Source organism: Triticum dicoccoides, chromosome 2B (assembly GCF_002162155.2).
Source record: "Triticum dicoccoides isolate Atlit2015 ecotype Zavitan chromosome 2B, WEW_v2.0, whole genome shotgun sequence".
NCBI lineage: Eukaryota > Viridiplantae > Streptophyta > Magnoliopsida > Poales > Poaceae > Triticum > Triticum dicoccoides.
The window spans coordinates 795,486,850-795,492,024 of record NC_041383.1 but is presented as its reverse complement, the minus strand read 5'-3'; positions in this window follow the sequence as shown (position 1 = coordinate 795,492,024).

Here is a 5,175-nt window from a genome sequence, read left to right as displayed (position 1 = left end):
ACGAGCGTTGATTAACGGGTTCGGTTTTGAAAGTGGCCAGATTTCTCTACCAGACTAAAAGGTCCAGCCCGTATCCTCCACCTTCGCTCCCTATTTACGTGGCTAGATGATTACCTTATATAACTGCCTGCAGTCAGAGGAGCAACCTATATTTCAAATTATATCCACTGCAATATTTCACGGGAGGTGGCCATCGGAGGTATTACTATTACTGTGATCCAATTCATTAATCCATCTTGTTTTGAATATGCAAGTTAATCATTGGATCCATCCTTCTCTAGTTTTCTAGATTTAGCATATGCACATGCATACTACTCCGTAGAATCGATGCATGTAGGCCTTAGATTGTTAATTCAGAAGACATGCATGCGTGCATTGACCGGCGGCCATGCATCACCCGCCGGCCGTCGCTGCAGGGCTACTAGCGTGCTAATATATATTTTTTACTGGTGGAATTTTTTCAGCAGTTTGGACTACGCCGCCATCCGATCTATGGCCGTGGCCAACGCCGACTACATCCATCAACTCTGTTGGCTTTGCACTTCACCGCCTACTGGGCAGTACTAGGGACGTGACTGCTCCAACACGGCGGCGGTGGTTGCGCCGACGTACATACGGGCGACCACAAATTTATTGTTGCTAAAAAAACTCTAGGGATGAGAAGATAGGCACATGACCTGATGGCAACAACAGAATATACTGTATATGATCATTTGATCTCATGTATAAGTTCATGAAATTATGGATGAACTATTTGCACCGTCTGTATAGTACTCCCTCCGTTCCCAAATAATTGTCTTTCTAGCCATCTCAAATGGACTACAACATACGGATGTATGTAAACATGTTTTAGAGTGTAGATTCATTCATTTTACTCCGTATGTAGTCACTTATTGAAATTTCTAGAAAAACAATTATTTAGGAACGGGGGGAGTACATCGATGTGATAGATATGGTATCTTTGTTGTACCAACAGATAATAGTACATACTACCTTTGTTCTAGCAAGAGATAATACTACATACTACATTTGTTCTAGCAAGAGATAATACCACATACGGCCTTGCTTATTATACTCCATACTACGTTTCTTACATACACTTTAGTACTTGTAATCTACATACTCCTTTCATCTAATCTACATACTATATGCAGGCACGTGAGAGTGCTTGATATGCTCTCTTTTTAATTCCATTGACACACTCAATCCTTCTTTTGATACCTAGGTTAAACATCATACTCTATACTTTAGTCGGCCTCACAGAAACGTTCTTTCTCTTGTTACCATTGGGATAAAGAGTGATTTCTAAAAATCAATAAGAGCGTATATATCCATATGAATGTGAGAAGTACTAAATACTTTTCATAATCTATATGACTGTGAGTATATATTCTACTTTTTCTGGAGTATATTGTATGTATAATATAGCTGCGAGAGTATATACAGAGTATGGAGTATGTAGTATATTGAGACCATTCATAGGGCGATAGAATAAACACCATGAATTTCTTTGGTGTATGAAGTAGGTATACAGTAGGGTATGCGTGGAATATTTGTTGGTGCAGTACGCAAGTCACGCTAGTTAACCATTATCCGCTGCTTAAAAAATAAGCTAGCACTTATCCACGTAATGAGATGTGGTGCATGCGGCCGGGCTACTAGCGTTTTGTTTAACAAACTGTGTATGAGCAAGACATTATTTAATTAAAAGTTAGTTACACAGTGAAATGTTTTTTTTTGAAACTTACTTGAAACTTTATTTAACCGTCCCACGCAGGGATTTCGTCCGAGATAACACTCAAGATACAGTCAGGAGGAGATTGTAACCAAACCATACATAAATTATTGGCGACACTCTCCCTAGCTAACAGATGTGCCGCTTTATTTGCAGATCGTCGAGCCCAAGTAACCCTCCATTGTCCCCGCGTGCCCAGCATCTGCTTCACTTCTTCAATGACTAGCCCCATCAATGACATGTCCTTTTCCTTACTCTGAAGCTTGCAGACGACCTCACGACAATCCATCTCTACATGCAGGTTGTGTATATTCAGCTCAATGGCCAATTGCACAGCCCTCCTACATGCACTAAGTTCCGCTATTGCTGGCTCCTGGCATCGTGGAAAGATTTGACAAGCACCGCCCAGGAAGGCTCCTTTCTGGTTTCGTAGCACAATGCCCGCAGCACCCCCCTCTCCTGTTCTGGAAATAGCAGCATCGACATTAGCTTTCACCCATCCCTCCTCAGGCGGATTCCATTTCTCGCATGGTGCTGGGTTAGATTGTTTGCTCTTGCGGCCATAAACAGCTTGCCACTCGCCCATCAGGTGGAACACTCTCCTGGCAATCGCCTCTGCTTCTTCTATTCTCTGCCCGTCTCTTGCGTTGTTCCGTGCCAACCAGAGCGCATACACCCCCTGAGCCATGACTGCCCTCTCATCGTCCGTCGCCACCGCAAGCCAAGACAGGAGCCACCTTGATAATGCACTTTGAGGGCTAACTGACTCCGGTGGGATCGTCACCGGTACCCCCAATTCCGAATGCATAATCTTCTAGAATTTCAGTGAGTGAGAACACTCCTAGAACCTATGAAAGATGGATTCTTCTCTGCCGCATGCCACGCAGAACACTCCATCCTTGATCTTCCTGCGACGGAGTTCCATCCCCACCGCCAAGCCATTACGTATCAGCCGCCACATATGAATCTTAACCTTCCCTGCCGCGACAGTGTCCCATAGGTTCATCCATGACTTGTGCTCCTGCACCGCCGAAGATGTTTCCGACCGGCCAATTTTGAGTCGCTTCTGTTGCATACGCAGATGGTAGGCCGATCGTACAGTAAAGACACCATTTTTGGTGTAGTTCCAGGCCATATAATCATCCACATTTGGTCCCCCTATAGGAATCCGGAGTATCTCGTCAGCATCGTCCGGGGAGAACATTGCACGTACCTTTGCTGCGTCCCAAACAGATCCATTCGCTGCTAGCAGGTCGCACACCCGATTTATCCCTTGGATATAAGTTTGGCCCAGTGGCCTTAAGCTTCCACTCCTTGGTATCCAATTGTCATGGTGCACTTTGATCGACGTTCCATCCCCAACTCTCCAGATGAGTCCCTCCAAGAGCAGGTCCCTCCCATGAAGTATGCTTCTGAAGGTGAAAGAACCCCCACTCGGGCAGGTTGCATTAAGAATCGAACCATCCACGAAGTATCGTGCTTTTAGGACACGCGCACATAGAGTCTCCGGTTGCTGTAGCATTCGCCACGCCTGCCGCACAAGCATAGCTTGGTTGAATACTTCCGGGTCCTGAAATCCAAGGCCTCCCTCCTGTTTCCTAGTACACATTTTGTCCCAGGCAATCCAGTGCACCTTCTTCTTCCCATTTGCTTCCCCCCCACCAGAAGTTTGATGAAATGGTTGACAGATTCCCGCACATTTTCTTTGAGAGTTGGAAGCAACTCATGGTAAAAGTCGGCGTTGATTGGAGGCCCGACTTCACAAGCACCTCTCTGGCTTTTTTGGACAGCCCTTGTCCCTTCCATCCAGATACCTTGCCTCTTGCGCATTCCTTTACATACCTGAAAGTACCTTCCTTTGATTTTCCCACTATAGTTGGCAATCTCAAGTACCTCTCGCTAAGAGCTTCCTCGGTGATGCCACTCACCTGATGCAACTCTATTTTCCTCCCATCAGAGATTCCCTTACCAAAAAAGATAGCAGATTTTTGTAGGTTTACTTTTTGACCAGATGCCGCTTCATAGTCCTGCAAAATAATTCGGAGTGCATCAAAGTTCTCAGCTGATCCCTCAAGGAATACCACACTGTCATCAGCAAATAAGAGGTGTGTGACAATCGGTCCTCCACTCCCAAAGGACACCCCTTTTATATCCTTTTTTCTTTGTGCATTCTTGAGCATTGCAGAAAATCCTTCCACACAAAATAGGAAGAGATATGGGGAGAGTGGATCCCCTTGCCGAAGCCCACGAGAAGGGAGGAAACCGTAGGACAGGCCCCCATTTAACTTCACTGAGAAGGATGTTGTTCTGACACATCTCATGACCATCTCCGTCCAGTGACTAGAGAAGCCAATTTTCATCATCATTTGCTCCAAAAAACTCCACTCAACTCTATCATAGGCTTTCATCATGTCAAGCTTTACAGCACATAAGGGTTTCTTCCGCTTCCTCCTTCTAATCGCATGCACACTCTCATAGGCCACCAAAACATTGTCCGTGATTAACCTGCCAGGTACAAATGCGCTTTGTTCTTCTGAGATCATGAAGGGTAGAACCACCTTTAGCCGGTTAGCCAGTGCTTTTGCGGCGATCTTATATAGAACATTGCACAAGCTAATCGGTCGGAATTGCGAAAGCAACTCCGGTGAGTTTACTTTAGGAATCATCACAATGACCGTGTCGTTAAACCCCGTCGGGGCTGCCTGCCCAGCCAGGAACTCCCTGATCGCCACACACACGTCCTCCTTTAATAAAGCCCAATGTTTTTGGTAGAACATGGCCGGAAGCCCGTCAGGCCCCGGGGCCTTCGTGGGACCCATTTGGAAGAGAGCAGGCTCTATTTCCTCATCAGTGAAGGGCGCACACAGCTTGGCGTTCATTGCATCTGTCACAGCAACTTCTATGTGATGCAACACTTTCTCCGTATCCCGCGTGCCTTCCGATGAGAACAACTGTGAATAGAACCACGCCGCCATTGCCCCCATTCCGTCATCATCCTTGCACTTGGTCCCATCATCTCTGAGAAGAGCTTTAACCGTATTCTTCCTCTTCCTGTGCGAAGCTCGGTTCTGAAAGTACTTTGTGTTTTGGTCCCCCTCAGTGAGCCAGTCAACCCTCGTTCGTTGCTTGTAGTAGATCTCTTCTCGCTCATAAATCTCATGCAACTGGTCCTCGATATCCTTCACCTCCGTTCTGTAGCCAGACCGCGCATCCCTCTCCTTCGCCTCCACTAGCTGCACTTTTAGATGGGCAATCTGTTTTTTGATGGATCCAAAGACCTGATGACTCCACCTTTGCATGTCCTTGGACGTAGATTTAATGCGCCTGCATGCATCTGCAAGAGCACCAGCCCCGTGGTTGGTTGCATGGGAATCGGCCCATGCAGCAGCCACCATCGTTTCATATCCCTCATGCCTTGCCCACGCCGCCTCATATGCAAA